We start from the raw sequence: 24525 nt of genomic DNA, 5'->3' as shown, positions 1-24525 counted from the left end.
CAGTCTCCAGAACCCACGTGAAAAAAAACCAAGAGATCCTGCCTCAAAAGCAAGGCTGAAGAGGAGAGCTAATTCCTCACAGTTGTCTTCTGATCTCCACATATGTGCATGCAGATATCCATGCACGCATGCATGCATGCACGTGTGCGTGCTTGCATACACACACACACACACACACACACACACACACACACACAATAGCAAATATAAAATGGGGGGTTTAGGAATAAGATATATGAGCCAACAGAACGTTAGAATTGTACTGGAAAGAACTGGTGACCAGGCCAGAAAACTATTTAAAATTGTTTTCTTATTGGCTAATTCCCCATCATGCCATTAACCCCAATAGGCAGTGATCTATACCCTTACGTCTCAAATTTTACAGCCTGTGGTAAATCTTTGCTCTGATAGAGACCTCTTAGAACAAAGTCCAGCGATTTGCAATCAGAAAACCACCTTTGCGTCTCGGGAGGGATGCTGAACCTCAGATCGCTGGCTTTCTCTTGAAAGAGCTGGGCCAGAGCTCGGTCAGGGCGCTGCACAGGCAGGTGTTTTCCGGGGCAGGATGTGGCCGCACAGTGGCCTCCTTTGTCGTACTCTGGGCAGAGGGATTGCGCCTGTCTGGCTGCTACACAGCTTGCTTCCTGGACACGAAGGTCCTACCACTTGGTGGACAGGTCTGTCCAAAACAAATGTGTCTCTTTTGCCTCAAGTCCCTATCCCAGCGCTGAACCCCAAAAGTTGTGGAACAGAAGTGATCCACAGACTCTTACCCTTGGCTGTCACTGCTCCTACAGAGTGTTTATGTTCATTACAGTGTGACTGGAAAAGTCAAGTTCCCCCTGCAGAAATGAATTCATCAACAGAAAAATGGAGGGCACCACACTGAACAAAAGCATAAAAAAATGGAATGGCGGCAACAGGCGTGCGGAGTCTTAGCAAGCAGCTGTGGGTATCACCCGGGATCCCCAAGCTTATCTTGCAGGAAAGCAATTTTCTTTACTTTTTAAGTTTTCCTTTTCTCTCCCTCCCATCTTCTCCTCCTCCTATTCTACCCGTTCTTTCTTATTATTTGGAAACAAATATCTGAACAGCACTGCGCTGTTCCTTCTCTTTAGTGGGTAACGGGCTAAACTGTACTCTATTACCTTTGAGCTATCTCAAAATAACTCTCTGAAGTTAATATTATCAGCCTCTGTCACTTGGCTAAAACATCAAGACTCAGTCTCCCTCTTCTCCCCTGTTATATAACAGGACTTTATGGACCATCTACTCCTTGGCATTGTGTCTATTTCTGTGTACTGGCCTATTCGGTTATTGATGGTCTAAACTCTGGGAGGTCTGGACACATCCATAATCCTGGGCCCAGGAGGCTGATAGAAGGCTTTTGTCAAGCTTGAGGCCTGCCTGGCTAAGCGGTGAGTTCCAGGTCAACCTAGCTTACAACATGAGATTCTGTCTCAAAAACAAAACAAAAATAGCCAAATGAATAAACAGCAAAGTCTACAAGCACAGGCATTTTGGCTACTTTGCTGTCTGTTACAGTCCTCTTATCTTCTGGAAAATAAACAGCATTATATTTACTTGATAAATAGTTGCAAAAAGTTGCAGTCAGTGAGTTGGAGGACATTCAATCACTTCCCAAGCCTTTGGAGTCCAGATTTGATACATTTTTTTTCATGTTATCCTGCTTTTCTGTATTCTGTATAGAAGGTTATGTTATTCAGGAGCCTGAGGCAGGAGGGTCATAAGTTCAATTCTAGCCTATGTTACAAAGTTAGTACAAACCCAAATTCACGGCACTTAGCAAGACACTGTCTTAAAATCAAAGTAAACCCAGGGCTAGGGATATATCTAAGTGGTAGAGCCCTTAGCTAGCCTGCATGAGGCTCTAGGCTCAATTCTCAGAGGAAAGGAAACAAGGAACCAGAAGCTCAAAACCTAGGAAAACGGGGCTACCAGCTGCCCGGTAGGGTGAAGAAAGAACACAGAGAGCTCGGGTCTCCTGATATTTCCTTACTCAGCTTGGGTTTTGCTGTCTTTGCCAAGACCAATGTTTTTTCTCAGTGTGAGTTACTGCTGAGGTTAGCAACTACCCTTTCATCCTCGTGTGTGGTTGTTGGGCCTCTTAGCTGATGGGTGTGGAAGTGCACAGTGTACGTGTCTCAGTGCCTGCACCACCTTGTCGGTTCTCCCTCCGATCAACATGATCACAGAGGCAATAGCTTGGAACAGTTACGTGCCACTACCAAGCCCACCTAGGTGCCTTCATCTGGGGTTCTACCAGTGAAGGGCAGATGTCTAAAACTCTAAGCAAAACACCCGAATCAGCACGTGAGCCAGTCCCCTGGGAAGGCAGTAAGGACCTCAGCTGCTTCCTGTCTTTGTTCCTCCTAAGAGCTGAAAGTAAACTGCCCAGGATTCAGCAAACCCAGTATGTGCCCAGGAATTTCAGTTTGAGAAATAGCGGCAACAACCCCCTTCGAATCATTGACTTCTCTAGCCAAGAACAACCCAAATATATCCTCGGGAAGTCGATCCTTACAAGCCAGCAGATTGGTCCAGTTAATGGTGTTGAGCATCTTGGGAGAAGGTGTGACTAAGAAATACAGGTTCACATGCAAATAACATCATCATGCTTCTTTGGGGGATAGTGTGTGAGTCCATGTATCCTTGGTGCCCATCGGTGGGTACTATGCCACTCGAGGAACTAGCCTTCCAGCTCCTGTCTCCATTTGGTACCACGGAGTAGATCAAGTGAAGTCACCTTCTATACTGCTTATGAACCCCATCAAGTGGACAGAATATGAACCCAAGCTTTTGCTTCCTGACTACATCAGAGCATGTGATTACACAGAGGAACTTCCCACTCGTTTCTAATGCTCATGACTTGTTTTGTCCTCTGGGGACACAGCATAAAGATTTCTGTGAAATCAATGGAAAGAATGCAGGCCCTGGAGGACAGGTTCAAATCCAAGACCTGCTGTTTACGGACTGTCTAGTCTCGAGGGCGTTTATTAACTGGTCCAAATCGCCTTTGCACTTTTCATCTGTAAATCAGGCACCATGGCAACCCTCCTTCAGGGTGCTGTTGAGTGTGAATAATATTAGCACAGCAGCCGAAGGGGCCAGGCAGAACTGGGATCTTCATCCCTGACAGTGAAGGATACTGCCACGGATGGTATCAAGTGACTACCCCATGGGTCAGCAAGCTAGCTACTGGAATGTGATGGACAGGAAGCGGGGAAACATGTCTGTCCTAGGGAGTGGCAGGGACGGAAGCTCCGCTGAAGATGATGCTCTTGTTCACACACTGATTGCTAAGTGGGATGTTACACTAAAACTTAATAAACCCCGGCTTTATGAGTCCTTTTATTCAACACTGATTATGTCTTTTTATTTTCATTTCTTTTCGTTCATATAAACATTTAAATTATGTTTATGTATGTGTCTATGTGGGTATGTACATGTGAGTGCCGGTGCCCGCAAAGGCCAGATAATGGTACACGATTCCCTGGAACCTGAGTTGCCGGTGGCTGTGGGCCGCCTGATGTGGGGGCTGGGAACCAAACTCGGGTCCTCTGGAAGAAGGAACACCAAGAGCTCCCAGCCTCTGAACCATCTCCCAGCCCCACGAGTATGTTTTAGACATATTAGAATCCAAGGAAAATAGGAAACAATCTCTGACACTGTGGGATTGAAAAATCTATTAGGGATCTTGTGATTCTTTTGTACATCAGAATTCTCTCCCTAAAATAGACATAATGTTCTGGCTAAAATAAAAGCAACATAACAAATTTAATGAGTATTTCATTTGGAGGAGCAGGAAGGAGAACAGAGGAAGACCCTAGAGTGTTGGGCAGAATGAAATCATGACTACCAAAGGAAATTGGGAAGTACAAACCACAGCACAGAGAGTGCTAAGTATGGTCTGCGGAGATGGCTGAGCTACTAAGGAGCTCGCAGAGCAAGCATGGGGACCGGAGCTCGGATCCTCTGCACCCTTGTGAAAACCCAGGGATGTGGCTTCCGTCTATAACTGTGGCTCTACCCCTTCTCACTGATGGTGCAGATGAGTTTCCCGCCTTCTTTCCCAGGTCAGCTAAAGGTAGAAGAGCAGGCCAGAGGAAAGGGAAGATTTCGTTGTCCTTTTAGGTCCAAGGAAAGGATGGCATGCTTCACAGTCTGTACTGACAGGCTTATCTTTGTGTTTGTGGTTAGTGTCGCAGTGCCTAGAACTTGGAACATATGCTAAGAATATTGACTAAGCTAAAAATGTGGTTAAGTTGCCAATATACTATCCACTTTGCCTATCTAGTTTTCCATTAGAGGGAACATCTGAACAATAGTATATTTTGAGAATTCTAATCAAGTAACTCCAAGATATCAAATCTCATAGACATGGGTATTTTTTTACAATGCTATAGACAAAACTGATTTTGTTCTGCTTGTTTGTGTTTAGAGTCGGGGTGCCATTCTGGTGCCCAACTGGCCTGGGATTCACTCTATGGCCCATACTGGCCTCGAGCTAGTGACAGTTCTCACATTTCAGCCTTCTGGGTGCCATCTAAAAACAAACAGACAAATAAAACAGTGCCTGGGTCTGGAGAGATGGCTCAATGGTTACAGGCCCTCGCTGCTTTTGTGGGCATCTTCACCTTCATGCAGTTCCAGTGCCCATGCTGGGCAGCTGACAACTCCCTCTGACTCCAGCACTAGGTGATTCAGTGTCTTTCCTGCCCTCTCAGAGCACCTGCACACACACACGTCAGACACTTGAGCACACATCCATGCACATGCAGGCACAATCCACACACGCGTACATGCACGTGCACACAGGCACACATAATTCTTAAAAAAAAAAAATTAGCCAAGAGCAGATGTGAACATCCCAAAAGTCTCCCTAGAGGCGTAGCCCCTCCACTCTTCATGAGAAGCAAAGTAGAATTCATGAGGGACAATCCAGATTTAGAGACGTGAACAAGACCAGGGTCATGTCCACAAACAAACAAACACAGCCAGGGTTGCTGGAACAGAAGTATTAGCAATGAGTTAGGAACTGGGATGTTAGTCAGCTTCGTGCTGACAGTTCCCCGGATCTTGGAGAAGGTCCCACAAGGCTGAGGGAGGGGAATGCCAGTCGCAGAGTGACCAACAATGCCCCAGCAATGCCATGAGATAATTCCGGTAAACAACTGACTCGCAATGTTGCAAGCACACCGCTGAGGAGGCAGGGATACACAGAAGGGATATTCCTACTCTGAAGGAAGAGGTTAGGGCAGAGCGTTCCTGCAGTCGCCTTCCAACCGGGTGTTTTTGTGCCAGCAATGCGGTGACAGGAGGAAGCCAAAGTTGCACAATGTGGCTGCAGTCTGTCTATCGGATCATTCCATTTCCCAGTCGGTGTCCGAAACTTCAAAATCAGAAGATCTGAAGGCACAGGTGCCTGTGAAATCTGCACTAGGCAAGCCACAAAATCATGTTTAGACAAGGAATTTGTTTAGACCAAATTGCAAAGACCAAAGAGGTTTTAAGGACATGCATGTTACTGGAACACCAAATCACGTGTAGGCATGTAGGAAACCCCTTCACAGGGTTTCCTGGAATTGTCGTAGCCAACTCAGCCCTCAAGGTAACAGAGTCTTGCCCTGTTCTCATTTCATACCCATAAAAACTCAACTCTTACCCAAAAGAAATTATAATTTGAGAAAGAAATTCTTTTATTTGTTTGTTTTGTTTTTGTTTTGTTTTGTTTTTTGAGCCACGGTTTCTCTGTGTAACAGTCCTGGCTGTCCTGGAACTCGCTTTGTAGACCAAGCTGGCCTCAAACTCACTGAGATCCACCTGTCTGTGCCTCCCAAGAGCTGGGATTAAAGGTGTGTGCCATCACCTCCCAGCTGAAAAAAAAAAAATTCTTATTTGGAGTTTGTTTTAGATATAGGAATGATTTTTTTTTTAAAGTAACCATGTGAATTCAGGCTTTCTCATTTACTTTTGGGTTTTGTTTGTTTGAGACAGGGTCTCAGTACCCCAGGCTGGCCTGGAATTCCTTCGGTAGTTGAGCAAGTCTTTGAATATCTTCCATCCTGGCTCCACCCTTAGAGGGCTGGGATTACAGCTGTGTACTGCCATTGCCCAGGTTGTGCGGTGCTGGGGGTGGAACCCGGGACTTGTGTTTGCTAGGAAAGCACTCTACCAGCTGGGCAAGGGCAGCTGAGCCGGGCTCCCAGTCCTCCTTACCTGCGAACTGCAGAGGACAGAGAGGTACGCAGTGTGAGGGTTCAGGAAAGGACTGAGAGCTTCCACATAGAACCTCCAAGTAGTCAACTATCTGGAAGATTCCTGAACTGTCTTTGGGGGGTTTTATGGATACTCTATTGCATATACACATTGATTACATCCTTAGACATTAGCGATCAATTTGACCTTCAGCTAGGGGCACATAAGAGATAAAAGACCGGATGGCTATATAGTTTCATGTTTTAGGGAAGGAGAGGTCCACAGATCAGGTACAAAATTTAAGGATATGCCAAGAATAGCAGGAAATCCCAATAGTTTCATGTAGTATTTTGATTTTAAAAATATTAAATGTACACTGAACAATCAAAAATTTGCATAAATATAGACTATTGCGGCTTGTTCACGACCGTGTGACAGAGGCAGCTGCTTCAGGTTACCCTGTTTCCGGGTCTGTGCTGATCATGTGTCTCCCTACGTGTGAGGGCAACCAACTAGCTCACATGGCCTTGGGAAGAGGCAAGTTTGGTTGTCATTTTGTATTGGTTTTGGCTTTTTGTTTTCATTGTAGATATTTTCCTAGTATTTTCACTGGCTCAACACCATGGGAGGACAAGCCCACGCATTGTGGCACACACTTGTAGTCTACATCTGGGAAGCTGAGTCAGGGGGAGCCAGAGTTTGAGGCCAGCCTGGGCTCTACAGCAACACCCAAACTCAAAAACAACTCTTTTCATCAAGTGCATGCAGAATACACATTTTATCCCTTTGTCTTGGCTTCTAATAGGGCTCAAGTAATTTGCACCAAGCAGGTTACTGAGGTCATGGCAGACCAAGGATTGATCAGAACACCCCGTACTGAGGGCTTGGCTTCCCAGAGGGGTTCTGGAGAAACAGGATGAGTTGATTTCCCAGCTGAAGGTTTGAGAAAAGCTCTCTGTACATCTCTAAGGGTAAGGACTAGGGACAAGGAACACAAGGAGACTATAGTGCTGGAGTCCAGGAAGTGGAGAGAGCTTCCACAGCAAAGTCAGCTTACTGTTCCTGCTCCCGTGCCTGACTGTCCCCAGGACCTGACCACCGCACCTTTCTGAGCCTCGGGAAAATGAACTGCTCATCAGATTGCTCTGAGTTTGTATCTCTTCCTGAGGAAATCTATAGAAGTCACAGAAGCCAGGCTAAGCTGTTTGAACTGAAGCCGTTCTGTGCTCTGGAGCTTTGGGGTTCTCAGGAATTCATGTGCTGAAATTTTACCAGCCCCAGATGGGTTTTTAAAGTTGGATTGTTTGAGAGATTACGAGGCCCTCATGGATGCCATCTGTGCTCTTCTAAAAGTGACCTCAGGCTGGGGAGAGACCCCTTCCTCCTCCTATTATGTGAGGATGCAGCAGGAAAGGGCGGTGAGTCGAAGCATCCTCATCGGACTCCGCCTTGGTCCTGGACCCCTTAGCCTCCGGAGTCATGGGAAATCGGTTACTGTTTATAAACCACCTTGCTCCTGGAACTTCATCATGGCAGCTAAAATGGTCTGGGGGTGTGAAAGCAAGACCTTCACCTTCAGCAGACCCAATAACAGATGCTCGGGTAGAAGCCCCCTCTGCATCTCAGAGTTCCTTAGTGCACGGAGGGAAAAACACTGAATTAGGAATAACTGATGGCCACCCCAATTCTGACATCCTGCCCAGGCTCAGGAGACCACTCTGTCTGTACCATATGCTGAAAACTTGATAACGACGTGTTTACCCTTGTCAAGGAAAACCAGAGGAGTCTCCAGCCTATGAACCCAAGACTTTTGGGTGTGTCCTTGTCCTGTTTCTGAGCCCCACCCCCAGCCTGCAGAGCCCACGGAATCAGTAGACACATCAACAGGATTTAGTCAGTCTTGCTGTGGCCAGGGCAATTATACAGTGGGGTGAGGCACTCTGCCAGGATGTTAACATGAAGCAGGCACCCTGGGGAACATTGACAAATGACTGGGGGCTGTCTGGACATGGCCGGCAGCCAATGGCAGCCAGCTGGGCTCTTCTTCCTGATTCGTGTGACAGTTCCAGACTTATGAAACACTTTAGGACCGGGGCAAATGACTCTAGTGGTATTCCAAACAACAGTCTTCAGCCTCATCCAAATTATGGCTCTTCTTACTCAACTATCATGGGTCTTCAAGGACAGAACAGTCTACTCTTAAGAAACATAGATGGTGGGGGCATAGCTGGAGCTGTAAGGTTAACCTCGGTTCTAACAGCTCTAATTGGAACCCTAGGTGCATCTCTCCCTAGCTACATGATCCTGGTCCAGATTTCCAACCCATCAGAACTTCAAGCTCTGTAGCTATGCAACAGAACTGAAATGTTTGATGAAGGAAGAACTGGGATGAGGGATAACTGGGATGGGGGATGAAGGAGAACTAGGATGTGGAATGAAGGAGGAGCTGGGATGTGGGATGAAGGAGAACTGGAATGTGGGATGAAGGAGGAGTTGGGATGTGAGATGAAGGAGAACTGGGATGTGGGATGGAGTAGTAACTGGGATGTGGGATGGAGGAGTAACTGGGATGTGGGATGAAGGAAGATCTGGGATATGGGATGAAGGAGAACTGGGATGTGGGATGGAGGAGGAACTGGGATGTGGGATAAAGGAGGAGCTGGGATGTGAGATGGAGAACTGGGATGTGGAATGAAGGAGAAACTGGGATGTGGGATGAAGGAGGAACTGGGATGTGGGATGGAGGAGGACTGGGATGTGGGATGAAGGAGGACTGGGATGTGGGATGAAGGAAGAGCTATGATGTGGGATGGAGGAGGAACTGGGATGTGGGATGAAGGAGAACTTGGATGTGGGATGGAGGAGGAACTGGGATGTAGGATGGAGGAGGACTGGGATGTGGGATGGAGGAGTAAAGATTATAAGTGGGAATGTGTGGGTCGAAGGCGTGCACTAGGTGCTCCAGCAAAGACCTCTTCCTTCCTTTCTTGTTTCTGAAACACCCAGCTCTCTAAAAAAGAAAAAAATCAGTCACGTGAAGTTTTCTGTTTTAACCAACTTTGAGATTGTGTGTGTGTGTGTGTGAAGGTCTTATTTTTTCTCTTTCTGTTTTCCAAGCCACGCAAGTGAGCATTGCATCAGTGTGCTCAAGTCTGTTTTTTTTTATGCTTTATTTCTTTTTCAGATACTAGTTTGGGAATTGCATACGACGTGTTCTGGGCATATTCACTGCTCCCCCAACTCTTCCCAGATCTACCCCATCCTTAGTCATCCACCTTCGTGTCCTCTTTTCGTTCTCCAGGTCAGTAAGTTCAGTTATGCTGCCCGTGTACTCTCGGATGTGTGGCCTTTCACTAAGAGTGATCAGACTCCCGGGAGCCGCACCCTCAGAGAAAACTGACTGCTCTCCAGCAGCTACCACGTGTGTGTGTTGTGCTTATTAGTAAGTGTGTTTACATGTATGTGGGCACGTGTGTGTACAGGTGCACATGCACATGTACTTGTGGGCATGTCGGAGATTGATGACATTGTCTTTCTAAGAAGCTGCTGTCTATGTTATTTGTTGAGGCAGGCTACCTTGCAAACCCAGAGCTTAACAATGCAGGAGAGTCCAGCTAGCCAGATCGCCCCAGAGATCCTGTTCCTACTTTCTGAGTGCTGGGTTACAGGTGGCTGCCATATGTGCCTAGTTTCTACAGGGGTTCTGGGGATCTGAACTGTGGTCCTCAATCTTGCATAACAAGTGTCTATCCACTGAGTCATCTCCCTATCCCAATGTCCGGATGTTTTAAAGATGGTGATGCTTGAATAATATTGAGGTGCACAGAAACAGTGAGATTACATATTCCAAACCAAAAGCTAATTTCTCTAAAATACAAAAGGATCCTAGATGTATTGATAAATATATCCACTTTACAGGTAGAACTTACACATACGCATATCTATGCATGTATATAAACTGTGGTCCTGGGGCTGGGCCTAGGGCCTGACCATTAAGGAAATCAGGTGTGTGTCTGCGGGGTACAGCCCAGCGACAGCGCTTGGCTGGTGCCCTATACTTTGCAAAGCTTTAGATTTCTAGTGCTTCAGAACTGCCAAAAGAGATTTCTTTTTATTTTTTGTTTGCTTGTTTTGCAGAGACTAACAATCCAATAGAAAAAAAAAACACAGAGGAAAAGAGCAGAGAGTTATTGAAAACACAAATGATTTTTTTTCATGCGTTTGTTTTGTTTTAGGACAGGATCTGTCTGTGTAGCTCTGGCTAGCTTAGAATGTGCTCTGTAGACCAGGCTGGTCTCATACTCACAGAGATCCCAATTCTCCTTCCCAAGTGCTGGAATTGCGGATGTGGTGTGCCTATCAAATCTGTAAAATAATGTCCGCGATTACTCTGAATGGTGAACTAAACGGAATGCATACAAAAATGATGGCTTTAAAATAAAATAAAAGATAACTACTTCCTAACATGGAAAACTTTATTTTTACGATGTCTTCTTTTAATTTGCTACAACTCAGACTCTCACTGGGATACCACGTAGTGTTCATCAATGCCACATTCTACCTGTGCATTGGGTTTTGACGAGAGAGAGAGAGAGAGAGAGAGAGAGAGAGAGAGAGAGATTGTTATTAAAAATAATCAAGCAGTCAGAACTCTATAACCCAAAGGAGGATGGTTTTAGAACTTCTGCGTAGAAGGAGCTCAAAGTCCATAAAGAATCTTGAGAGTCTGTCAAGGTCTGACTTGGAGAAGATTCTCTTTAAATAGAGATCCCCTGGGCTGAGGGTATAGCTCAGTGGTACAGCACCTGGGTGTGAGTGTAGTGTCATCAACTCTACAGCTCAAGAGTCACTTAGGAGATGAGCGTCTGGGCACATCTGTGAGGGATTATCTAGGTTAGGTTTGTTGAGGGTCTCTCTGCTAATATCGAGGGCACCTTTCTGCTTCCATGGGCTAGGGTCTTGGGCTGAATAAAATGGAGTCAGCTAGCTGAGCACAGCATTCACCTGTGTTTCAGAGTTGTGGATGCAGTGTGAGCAGCCACCTCGCTGTCTTCCTATACACCCCCCACCATGCTGAGCTGTGACCCTTAGAACCGTGAGACAGAATAAATCCTTGCTTCCTTCAGTGGCTTTTGCTGGGTATTTTGTTGCGATGATGAGACAATTAACTACCACAACTAGCATTCATTAGTCTCTCTGGCTCATCCCTAACACTGAAAAAAGAAAACCCGGGATTATCTTTACTAATGCACCAAAGTTGGTGTTGATATCTGCCCTTCTGAACTGTTTTACTTTTTTGTGTTTTAAACACAGGCTAGAGTCTCCTGGGAAGAGGGGACTTTCATTGAGAAAATGCCTCCCTCATGTGGGTATTTTCTCAGTTAACAATCGATGTGGGAGGGTCCAACACTGGAGCAAGATGGTCCTGGGTTATGGAAAGGCAAGCTGAATGAGCCTTGGGAGTAAGCCAGTACATAGTGTTCCTTTATGGTCTCTGCTTCAGTTCCTGCCTCTAGGTTCCTGTCTTGAGTTCCTACCCTGACTTCCCTGGAGGATGTAGTTACCTACCAGCTGTAAGATGAGATAAGCTCTTCCTTCCCCAAGTTGTTATTGGTCAAGGTGTCTTATCATAGCAACAGAAAGCAAACTAGGGCATGTCTGAAGTGGAGTATTTTCCAGAGGTGGTCCTGCAGTGTACCTTACCCCATAAACTCTACCTGCAGTGTTACATGTTTCTCCTCTCATTAAGAGAATCTATGTTCCCACATAACCACAATGGCTGAATTGTGATTCCCTGCAACCCCTTCATATGGTGAAGTCCTAACACCCAGTGTCTCAGATTGCAACTTTGTTTGAAGATAAGGTCTTTAAGAGCATTCCATTAAAATGAGTTATACATTTAGGCCTTTATCAATAAGGTGGGTGTTTTTATAAGAAAAGGAATGTGTATACAATTAGACCTGCGCCTGTGCAGAGAGATGGCCCAGTGAGATGCAGTGATTAGGTGGCTTCAGGAGACACGACCCTACTGAGACCTTGATCTCAGACTCCCACCCTCCAGAGCTGTAAAAAAAACATTTCTGCTACTTTAACTACTCAGACTAGCATTTGGTTTTCTAGCCCCAACTGTCTCACTTAAGGGTGCCCTAACAAAACACCACAGATGGAGTGTTTTAAATGTTGACATTTATTTCTCATTTCTCTGGAGGCCGGGGAGACCAAAAATCAGTGGGTTATCCAGGGCTGTATTCTTGTGAGAGCCCTCACCTGGTCTGCAGAGAATATCTCCTGACTGTGTATGATGCAAGAATGTATGATGGGGGGGGCGTACAGAGAGGAGATGGGGTGGGAGAGAGAGAGAGGGAACCCAGAAAGGAAAGGAAAGAGGATGAAATAATGCAGAAATGAAAGAACACAGAAAGGAGAGAGAGAGAGAGAGAGAGAGAGACAGAGAGAGGGAGACACAGAGAGAGACAGAGAGAGGGAGACAGAGAGAGACACAGAGAGAGGGAGACACAGAGAGAGACAGAGAGAAGGAGACAGAGAGAGAGAGAGAGAACAATAGCCATTTGGCAGGTTTCTGTACCCCGATATTAAGTCTCCCCACTGGTGCAATAAGTCACATTGGCCAAATTAAAAGTCCAGGTTTATTGAGAAAAGCAACTCCTGGGTGATTCTAGGGAAAGCAGGAGAGAAATCACACTGATGCTCCCAAGGTGGGGGCCTTAAAAACCCTGTAGATTTGGTCTTTGAGCAGTTCCTAAGGAGAAGTCACCAATGGCAGACTTTCTAAGAAGGGTAGGGTTTGGAACTGGGGAGTGAGGTCGGAGTGAAGATTCCCAACAGCTATTTTAAGTGGACACTAGTCTTAGTATAGGAACTTCATCCTTAACTGAGCCTAATTATGACTCCAGTGCCTACTTCCAAATACCACCACATTGAGAAGCAGGTCTTCAGTGTGTAGGTTTGAAGTCCACAAACATTCAACCTGTAGCCCTTCCCTTTGACCTTTGCATCTCTGTCATGTTCTGAGATTTTCAAGGCTCGCTCATAAAAACACCAAACACTCTGTTGTTCTCTAGGGGTGGCCATCTTGAAATCTAGAGTCACAGGGAAGCCAGGTAGTCTCATAAAGACCATATAGTATGGACTCTTCTAGCTGCTGGGAGACCACCTGGTGAGCAGTTTTGCATTTTTCTCCATGACTAGGCCAACCTCAGTGATGGAGGAGGATCATCTGTCTATGTGTTACTCTCATTGGTTAATTAATAAAGAAAACTGCTTGGCCTGATAGGTCAGAATATATGTAGGCGGGGAAGACAGAACAGAATGCTGGGAGGAAGAAGGCAGTGAGGCAGACGCTATAGCTCTCCTCTCCAAGGTGGACGCAGGCTAAGATCCTTCCTAGTAAGCCACCACCTTGTGGTGCTACACACATTAATAGAAATGGGTTAATCAAGATGTGAGAGCCAATAAGAGTCTGGAACTAATGGGCCAAGCAGTGTTTAAAAGAATACAATCTGTGTGTTATTATTTCGGTTGTAAAGCTAGCCGTGTGCAAGTCGGGTGGGAATGTAGCCTGCCACTCTTTCTACACCTCAGTCCTCTAGGTGCTAATCAAATATAGGAGCCCAAAAACAATAGTTTCAATTAAGCCTGTTTAAGTTGTGGGAAACATCTAATTGCCTTGGCACTAAGTTTGGGGTGGTTTATAAAGTACACGATTGTCCCTTTACTGAGACAGTGTCCTTTATCTGCTGTGTTTCAACAGTTCCTGCTTTTTTCAGAGAATCTCTCTAAGCTGGCTGGAATCACTGGGCTCTGTGCCCATCATCCCCCATCTCAGGATAGTCTTCAGCCCGTAGCTGCTTGGTGTAAAACATAATCTCATGTATCAAGCGGAACCACTGAACCAAGTCTGTGGGAAGGCTGTGACTTCAGACTGTTGCATACAATTAGGCTAAATCTAGAAGTTGAGGTCGTGAGATTGTGTCTTTGTTTAGCTCCTTCTGAGTCCCATGTCCCTCCTGGTCTTGCTTTCTCACACACTAGAACATGTGTTCCAGATGCTATGCCTGGGCATCAGATATAAAACAGATGCAAATAAAAGTTACTAATAAAGCCTGGAAGGAATTATTCCTACCTGTCTCTTATACTTTTCCTGATAGGAGACGAAGCATTAATATTTTGATATAGGTAAGGTTATTTAATACTTGTAGGATACTGGTATATTTTCCAGCACTCCCTAGGTGCTAGTCCGTTGTCCACTCTATTTTATTGAGACAGGGTCTATGTAGCCCAGGCTGTCTTTGAACTCACTATGAAGGCCAGTCTGACCTTGAACTTATTGCAATCTACCTGCTGATGTAGGAGGGTCTTCTATCTATCTGTTGCTTTCATTGGTTAATTAATAAAGAAAACTGCTTGGCCTGATAGGTCAGAACATAGGTAGGCAGGGAAGACAGAACAGGATTGTGGGAGAAAGAAAATCAGGCAGACACCATGGAATCAGCCACCAGGTCAGACAAGCTGAATCTTTCCCGCTAAGCCACCACCTCATGGTGCTACACAGATTATTAGAAATGGGTTAATCAAGATGTGAGAATTAGCCAAGAAGAGGCTAGAACTAACGGGCCAGGCAGTGTTTAAATGAATACAGTTTCTGTGTAATTATTTCGAATAAAGCTAGCCGGGTAGCGGGAATGCAGTCCGCCACTTCATTTGCAACAACCTGCTCCAGCCTCCTGAGTACTAGGATCTATAGGCATGCATCATAGAAGCAAGCTGTCACATGCTTTTCTATATTTAATGATGATGCCGATTCATTGAGCATCTACTATGTGCCAGACACTGTTGGAAGTATGCTTCATATGTGATTGAATCATCACTACAGCCTTGCCAAGGGTAGACTATCATTGCAAATGATGCCACTGAGAGACTCATGATCAAAGGTGTGCAGGCAAGGTACGGAGCCAGAAGAGCCTCTATAGTACTTGACCAATGGGGTGCAGCTACAGCCAGCCACCAAAGTGCAGTGGGGTGCGCACCCAAATGCAGTGATCCAGGCCCATTATTCTCTGTCCCTTGGCCTGAGAGCCATCCTGCCGACCCACTACATGGCAACATCTTTCAGATAGTGGTTACAGTATGTTTGCTTTTTTCCTTCAGTGGCCTCCTCTCTTCTCTCTGCTTACCCAGAGCCTTTTATGACTCAAAGTAGCACTTACCTCTTCAAAAAGATAGAGGCATTCCCACATCAACTGCCAAGATGTGATGCCATCCCAGATGTCCACCGGTAGACAATTGGGTGTCACAAATGTTCACTTGTGTATCCTGGACTATTATATTACTCTACCCTAAAAAAAAAAAAGAGAGATCCCACAATGTATGAACACCCGGATGGACTGGATAAAGTAAACATGCCCTAAGCAATGCCCACATGATTCCATTTATCCAAGGTATCCGGTGGTCAAGTTCATGGAAACTATGAAGTGAATTGTGGTTGGCAAGGGGTTTCATTGCATAGCTAATGAACATGTGCGGCTTCAGTTACACAGGTGAATAAGCTCTAGAAATCTGCAGTTTGACATGCTGCCTATTGATCATAATAATTTTATACATAAAATACACTGTGAGGAGCAGGCAGGATGGACTCAGGGGTGTAAGTGCCTGTCCCATAAACCTGACGGTTGGAATTAGATTCCCCAGCATCCATGGTACAGGAAGAGAGGAGACTGCACCAAGTTGTCCTTTGAATTTCACGTGCCTCCCAGGGCACTCCATAATAAATAAGGTTAAACAATTCGAAACATGTTGGTCTACATCGCTGGGATAAACACTGTGGCCAGAAGCAGCTCTGGGGAGAAACGAGTTTGTTTCATCTTATACTTTACAGTCTATCTTCAAAGGAAGCCACGACAGGAACTTGCTGGTAAAAACTCAAGCAGACCACAGAGGAACACTCCTTACTGGCCTGTTGTCTGCTTTTTAACACAGCCTATGCCCGCCTGCCTGGGGGTGGCTTCACCCACAGTGACCTGGGTCCTCACTTCCATCAAGAAAATGTCCCACAGACAAGCCTACGGATCAATATGTGGGAAGCCATTCCTCCTGCGAGGCTCCATCTGGCCAGGTGACTCTAGCTTGTAGGAGGCCATCAAAGACTAACCATCACGTATGCTAAGAGTGGAGATCTCCTGGTATGCTCTTGCCACAGCAAAAACTTAAAACTGGTGAAAAACTCAAATCCTGTTCCCATGCAGGTGTCCCTGATTTCTGCTGCTCTCGTGGTCTGTGGTGAGTGCCGGCTGTGTTTACTGGTAGTACAACTCATTTCTGCCACCCCGCATTAACCACTGTTGCTAGTCCTGACTCTTCCCCAGTAAGCAGGGCATGTATTGGGGGCAGTCTGAATGACAAAGTAGTTGAGATCTAGATCTAGTTGGTTTTGTTGTTTGGTTTTGTTTTTTTTTCTTTAGACTCCACTCTTTCTAGCAAGTGCTGGGTTCATGGCAGAAGTAGTCACAGAACTGGGGACTGGGGACTGGGAAAACAGATCAATGGGAAAGAATATTTGCTGTGCAAGCGTGGAGGACCTGAGTTAGAATCCCAAGCATCCGTATAAAAAGTGGGGTGTGGTCTCATGCATGTCTATAACCTCAGTGCTGCAAGGGGAAATGTAAAAGGAAAGGCGGGCTGCGTTCCCACCACCTGGCTAGCTTTACCCGAAATAATTACACGGAAACTGTATTCTTTTAAACACTGCCTGGCCCATTAGTTTCAGCCTCTTATTGGCTAACTCTCACATATTGATTCAACCCATTTCTAATAATCTGTATATCACCACGAGGTGATGGCTTACCGGGAAAGACCCTAACCTGCGTCTGTCTCGGAGAGGAGAGTCATGGCGACTGCCTCACTGCCTTCTTCCTCCCAGCATTCTGTTCTGTTTACTCCACCTACCTAATTTTCTGTCCTATCAAAGGCCGAGGCAGTTTCTTTATTAACCAATGAAAGTAACACATAGACAGATGATCCTCCTCCATCAGGGAAAGGAATAGGTCCAGGGTTTGCTGGCTATCAGCCATGCTCTAGGCTCAGTGAGAGATCCTGTTAGTATCCTTGCACACCCGGCCCTGCCCCTTGGGGACCTGGAAGAGTGTATCACCCCTGCACGTGGCAGGTGCAAAAGTCCCCTTTAAGAGACAAGCTGCTCACACTCCTGCTCCGCCTTTCCTGCTCTTGTCCCCAGCAGTCTGTCTCTCCCCTCCCCTCCTCACTTTTCCATTTCCTGTCTCTTAATGAAACTTCCTACATAAGCTCTATCTGCCTGGCATGTTTGTCTCCTACCCTCCAAGGTCTGATCTTGCCATACCATAACAGTTGCTATCTCAAGAGACTTGACAAGTTGCCTTGCCAAGAGACAAGATAAAGAGCAATAGGGCAGGACACTGATGTCTTCCTATGGCTTCTGCACAGGCATGCATGGGCACATCCACACATGTATGCGCATGTCACACACATGTATGCATAAACTATGTGCAAAGCACACACTCATTAAAAATGCAGAACTGAATCTGAGACCGTCTACCATGGGGGACTGGTTAGGCTTTGTTTCTTCTCTGGGAAAAAGACAGCTCTGTCAAAAGGAAAAGTCCCGTGTGAAAACCTACATGGAATTAGCCCATCTTTTTCATTGTTGAGCTTGTTACAGGGTCCACCCTGTGCGTGCTGTCGCCACAATACTGCATGTGACCAAATGTCCTTGATTTGACCTTGTGGGAATATGTAAACCACGGGACTCAAGGAGGGATGTCTGTGGGAGGAAGGATCATGTGATGGGGAGCAAACTCTGTTTGCGTTTCCCTGACTGCTGGTGATTTCTGGGAAGTGGCAGGAGGTGACTGACTGCACAAAGAGCCCAGGCCCCACAAAGACAGGACTTCTAGGTGGGCAGGAAGTGGGGAGCCAGGGCTCTGACTGCTGGTTCCTGGGCTACGTTTGTCAGCACGAAACTGCTTCAGGCAGGAGCAGAAGACAAGCTAAGGGAATACCTATCAGGTTGCCTCCTTGTGCTGGGACACCAAATCCATATTTGGCTGTAAATAGAAGCTTGTTTTCAAATTGTATTAAGGAGCTGGTTGTGGTGGCTCAGGTCCATTATACTAGCACCTGGGAGACTGGGGAGCAAGAGTAGCGAGAGTTTGAGGTTAATCTAGGCTTCATAGTGAGTTCCAGGCTAGCCTGGACTTCAAGAGGGAAGACTATGTCTCAGAAAACAAACAAATAGTAATATATTGAATCAAACACATCTAGAAAAGCTGAGATGGGACAGAAATGATATAAAGACAGTGTAAAACTCTCAAGGAAAACAGAACCCAGCCCATGTAAATTAAAGAAAGACCAGAAGGAAGACAGAGATAGAGCTTGATGCGTGGATGGGCAGATGGAAGAATGGATAGACAGACAGACAGAAGTTAAGAGTGATGGCTCATGCCTGCTAACACTGGGAAGCTGAGGCAGGAGGATTGCCTTCAGTTTGAGGCCAGCCCAGGCTGAATGGCTTATGTCAGAGGAGCAAAGGCTTTATAGCAAAAATCTGTGTATAAAATCAAACCAAACTGAAATTAAATATTAATAATAATAAACTACATTGGGACGCTAGTTATTTAGAATACCACAGCATCACTCTCATAAACCCTCAGCTGATCCCCCTCAACTTCATATTTGCAAACACGCATGATGTATGTTGGTGATTATCCAAAGAAATGTACATTTGTATTTTAAAAGTCAAAAAAGAAAAAGAAATTGAAAGAACCTGAGGTCCAGTTCTCCTGGGATAGCCCTTAGGTTTTGGGAAAAGTCTAGCCTTGCTGACAATGAAGGGTGCCCCTCATGTTTAGGTCGGACCCCGAGGTTGTTGTGAGTGCGTGCGACTTTAACTCAGAAGACAAGACGGCTCCCCCGAGGCCGGGGTCAGGGTTGGAATGGGAGATATTTGGGGCACCCACAGCTGTAGGAAGTGCACGCTCTCTCTTAATTTTGTTTACTTAAGAAGAGAAAAAGAAACCCACATGTTTCTTTGAAGCCCTGTGGGACTGTTTGCTCTGAGATTCCACAGAGAAAGCCGGAGACTGTTGCCAGAATGTCCGGCCCACCATTTACTGTCCTTGGACTTAATGCCTGCTTCACACTTGGAATAAAGATTCATTCATTCCTGTGCCAAGAAATACAGAATCCTATTGTTTTCCTGCCCAAATTGTTCCAAGACCATCTCTTTCTTTCTCCTTTTCCCTTGCCCTGGGGATGTCAAGCCCAGATAAGCATCTCCATTGACCCCAGGATCTGATCTCCACAGGGACAGCATCTTTTCCTTGCCAGTGCCTGGACGGAACACCCTGCTGCTCAGAGCAGATCTGCTGCCCGCGCCCCTTTCGCGGGCACCCTTATTAAACTTTCTGGGTTGCCAAGCCAGATCTGCTGTAATTCCCCTTCCTGGAGACGGTTGTGTCATTTTAATAGGCAGGGTGATCGTGAGCTTTCGCTCTGTGGCAGCCAGCGGGTCCACAGCGGAGGATGAGCAAAGCTGTTCCACCCGCTATGACATGCTTCATCCCAGGACATGGCCTGCTTTAGCCTCAGAAGAAGGGCTGGCTTAATTAAGGTGAACTCAGAAGTGTGAAAAAATAACAGGGGAAGGGATTCCAAGGAAGCTGGTTATCTCTTCCAGTAAAACCACTCCCAGGGCTAGGGCCTGAAACTTCCTTTTGTTTTCCTTACAGAATGTTCTCAGTCACTTAGAGGATTGGTTTCCAACTGTGGAAATGGCCATGCTGGCTCTTTCATGCCCTCCCTCCGTTACCTCCCTGACTCCCCAGGACCTTACAAAGACCCACTGCTCTGCAGCTCCACAAGGATGCCACCCAAACCCCTCCCCCCCCCCCCCAGTTTCTGACAGAGACAGCCTCTCTCCTCCTGGATGCCTCAGCCAACTACCGCCTCTAAGAACGGCCTTCAAGTTATTTAGTCTCTGTCCTTCCCTTTGTCTGCTGGCTCCAGTCCTCTTATTTAAACACAACACAACACAACACAACACAACAAAAGAACATCAGGAGAAAAAGAAAGAAAAGAGAAGAAAAAACCACCCTTTTCCCCCTTTGTTCCATTGGGCAACTGTCCCATGGCTTCTCTTCCTCACCTCCTACAATACCAAATCACCTACAAGCCTTTGCAGGACCCGATACCAGAATTCCTTCCCCTCCTGCTAAGAAGGCTTTTCCTGAGCGCTACCCTATCCCTCATCTCCAGTTACAGCTATTCCAGCACTGAGACCCATGGTAGAGTCTTCACTACTCTACCGTAGGGAATCAAGATCCTGCCTTTATTGTCCTGTCTCTACACGGCTTTGTTCTTTAATAGCTACCTACTTAGTTAGTATGTGTGTGAGTGTGTGTGCATGTGCACATGAGTGCATGCCATAGCATATGAGCAGAGGTCAGAGGTCAGCTTGTGTGAATCAGTTCTCTCTTCCCACCATGCGGGTCCTAGAGATGGAGTGCAGATCACCAGGATTGCTGGCACGCGTATTTCCTCCCCGAGGCAGCTTGCTGGCCTGGACCCCACTGCTTATTTTTGGTTCAGCATTCATTAGTGTGAGGACTGAATACAAATTTCTCTAAATGAAAGAACAGACTCGCCATTCTCAGTCTTCCAGATGCAACTTATAAAGCCAGACGGTTATAAGTCACATCTGGGCTCCCTGGGTTCCCCACCCTCATTCTATGCTAGGGATTGAACCCATGGCGTCTAACATGCTAGGCAGATGTTTTACCTATGATCCCTTAGATTGATAATAACTGAGGACTCAGATTTCCTCATACTGTGTCTTCTGTGTGCTGGGTAGTGTGAGAACATTTTGTCATGCCATCAGATATTAAAAAGACTCAATTTTTAGTAATGTTGAGATGGCTCAGTGGGCAAAAACATTGGCCACCAAGCCTAATGACCTGAGTTTGAGCCCCTGAACCCACAAGGTCGGAGAAAATTGCCTCCTTGGAGTTGGTCTCTGACTTCCACATATATGATGCAGCCTCTGTGCTCAATAAAATAAATAAGTGAAAGGAAAAAAAAATCTCGACTAAATAATCTTATTGTTTTTTACTCTTTTGAGTGGAAGCAATAGTTTGGAATTAGAAGACATCAGAGCTTTAGATTTATAAAGCACTCCAGATGGGTTTGCATCCAACTCTTCCGTAATAGTGATCTGATTAAGTTTATGGCTTATACTTTATCTTTTGCAAGCCTAGACCTTACTCTTGGGTAACCATGGGTGATAATATATCTTTTGGCACAACCTGGTAGGCTACTGGTTGAGTGGTGGAGGGGCTACTGTGGCACTGTTGCTGGACTGTTGGCCCTGTCTGGCCCTCCCTCCATGACTTTTCATTTGCTGCTTGTACCAGTTGTGGCACAGAAGGCTCCTTCTGCACGTGATTCCATTCAGTGACTTCTCCTCAGCAACTGGTCGCTGCTCAGGAATGGCTTGTGCTTCTGAGATGTCTGCGTGTGGCAAGGAGCAGGAGGTGTTAGTGACCCCTCGTGCTAGCCACTTCCTTCCACACTCACGGGTTTTTCTCGCCGTTTTGCCCTGAGGCCCTCGTCCTTCTAACCAGCAGGATAGAGACCAGGATGTGCCACACTCCCGCGTTTTTTCTTGCGAGGATCTTAGGGACTGGAACGGACTGTGTAGCCCAGGCTGGCCTCAAACTTCCCATGTTTTGATTACAGGTCATGCATTACCACCCCTGCCTCCGCCATGATTCCCAGCACCTCTCTCCCCCATGCTGATACCTGGAATTCAGCTGGAGGGTTTGCTTGAAGATGAACTCACCTGATCCCCTAACTGTACCTATGTCCACAGCACTGATGGGAAGGTGAAGAAATCTTTATCTTCACCATTTACAGGAAACCTTCATCTTCCGGGACTTTCTGGACGCTCTGCCGTTCACCGCCGGGGTAAGCCGTAGTGTGAAGTGTAAAGCACCAAGCAGGAATGGGTCACGTGACAACTGGCAGGAAGACGTGCTATTTTAAGGAAGGTGTGAGGTGTTGAGTTGGGAAAGCATCCAATTGGCTAGCATAGTGTTGTTCCATAGAAAGAAACTGAGCCACATAGACATTTTAAAATTTTCCAGAAGCAAAAATGTAAAAAATAAACAAGTGAATTACCTTAATAATATGGTTTATTTAGCCTAAGTGATTCAAAATAGCATCGTTCATCACATAATCAATCCAAAATATTTATGACTTTTGAATTTTTTAGTGATAAAATTTTTGAAATACGGCATTATTTTGCACACTGAATTAGTTATATTGTCAGTATTTAGTAGCCACTTGTAGGTAATAGCCACCATGATGTATAGTGTGGCGTCTCTGAACCTCCTGGTATAAAACACCCCAAAAGTTGTTAAATCCCACAGGGCTCAGAGGTCTTCAAACCTCTATAGCGTGTCTAAATTAGGTATTCATTCTATCCATGGATGGTCATAGCTGCTAACCCAAAGACTGAAGCAGGAAAGTTATGATAAATTTCAGGCAACTGTGAGACAAAATGAGGAGAGGAAGAGAAGAGGAGAGAGAGAGAGAGAGAGAGAGAGAGAGAGAGAGAGAGAGAGAGGCTTAAGAAGGAGACAAAAATGACAAGCTCTTGAGTGTGTGCAGACTTCTTGAGATCTGCATGTAGGTGTCTTAATAATTGGTGGCTTTTGGAATTTCATTGCTCAAAGGATTTAAAAGATTAGGTTACTCTGATGTAGTTACCTGAAGAACTTTTCTAGTAAATGAGGTGATCACATAGCTTGAGGTACTCTTTACGGGTTCACAGGATCAAAAGAAAAGAAAAGAAAAGACAAAAGAAAGGTCAAAGCAATCCTTGTTGTCTCTGGGTGGCAAAGAGGGCAAGGCAAATTTTTACTGTGAACCTGGATCCTGGTCTATGTCACTGTCTGCACTCTCAGCCAGCAGGTACCAGGGAGTGCTTTCCTTCCCATGGCCCCTTAATGGGCTTGCCTTTTTAAAAAATAGATTTATTTTTATTTTGTGTGGGTGAGTACTTTGCCTGTATGTATACATGTGCACCATGTGTGTGCACTGTCTGAGAAGAGGCTGTAGGATGCACTGGAACTGGAATCACAGAAGCTTGTGAGCTGCTGCGTAGGTGCTCAGGACAGAGTCTGGATCCCCTGTAAGTGCTGCAAGTGCTCTTAACCAGTGAGTCATCTTGTCAGCCCTACCCTGACTTCTTATCTTTCTCAGTTTCCTCAGAAACCTTGATCCTGTAATCTTAAAGATTAATGACAACCGGTTTCATTTTCCAAACTTCTTCATACTGAACAGAAGGGTAGACCCTACCTGGTCAAGGACTGAGAGTCTCCACCTGTCTGATCTAAGGGGATTCAGTGAACTGTGAGCTCAGTGACCACAGGGTCACCTTTTTATGGGAATTGTCATTACCCTGAAGGTCATGACACAGAAACTATAAAACACACAGCATATTTCCATTTCTGACCCCAAGATGAGCACCCCACACGGAAGGGGGTTTCTCTATCCCTCGCTTTGTCTATGTAAACCACAGTACTAGTAAATCATCAGAACCCAAGGCAGTGCTGGCTGCGGTGGTTCTAGAGGCTTCAGCACAAGATTCTCTCACGCCTAGCCTGGGCTACAGAGTGAGTCTCAGGCTAGCCAGAGATACTGTTCAAAAACCATTCTCAATAAAACCAACCAACCACAGAAACACACTTAAAAATCCAAACAAACAAAGGCAAACTTAAGGGAAATCTGACACAGGTTTCCACTCCACTTTGACAGCGGCATGGCTTCCTCTCTCTACTCTCAGAATGCCGAGGGCTGTATGCTTCTGCGGATTGGCTGAGGTCATCCTCTTCATGCCTGTGTTGAAGAGCAAGACCCTTTAGCTGTAATGACAAAGCACATGCTGATGGTTAAATAGTGCAGCTATGACAGAACACCAGGAAGGAATAGACTAAAAGAGAAATGGGTTACAACCACAGTCACAGAAAGAAATCAAAGAAGACATGAGAAAATGGAAAGATCTCCAATGCTCTTTGATAGGTAAGATCAACATACTAAAAATGGCAATCTTACCAAAATCATCTACAGATTCAATGCAATCCCCATCAAAATCCCATCACAATTATTCACAGACCTCAAAAGAACAATACTCAACTTCATATGGAAAATAAAAAAATCCAGGATAGTCAAAATAATCCTGTACAAGAAAGGAAC

At 45.7% G+C, this 24525-nt stretch overlaps 1 long non-coding RNA gene across 1 annotated transcript; it reads right to left on the bottom strand.

Annotated features, from left to right (window-relative positions):
* Positions 1-10673: 10673 nt before the first annotated feature.
* Positions 10674-22268, bottom strand: LOC125405917 (uncharacterized). The gene is made up of 3 exons (XR_015735397.1): positions 22109-22268; positions 15447-15575; positions 10674-10780 (listed from the first exon to the last, which is right to left on the bottom strand). It is a non-coding gene; the product is annotated as an uncharacterized LOC125405917 (long non-coding RNA).
* Positions 22269-24525: the final 2257 nt, after the last annotated feature.

Source organism: Myodes glareolus, chromosome 18, assembly GCF_982192425.1.
Source record: "Myodes glareolus chromosome 18, mMyoGla1.1, whole genome shotgun sequence".
Classification (NCBI taxonomy): Eukaryota; Metazoa; Chordata; class Mammalia; order Rodentia; family Cricetidae; genus Myodes; species Myodes glareolus.
The sequence above is the reverse complement of the archived record's forward strand: the minus strand, read 5'-3'. Positions and strand labels throughout refer to the sequence as shown.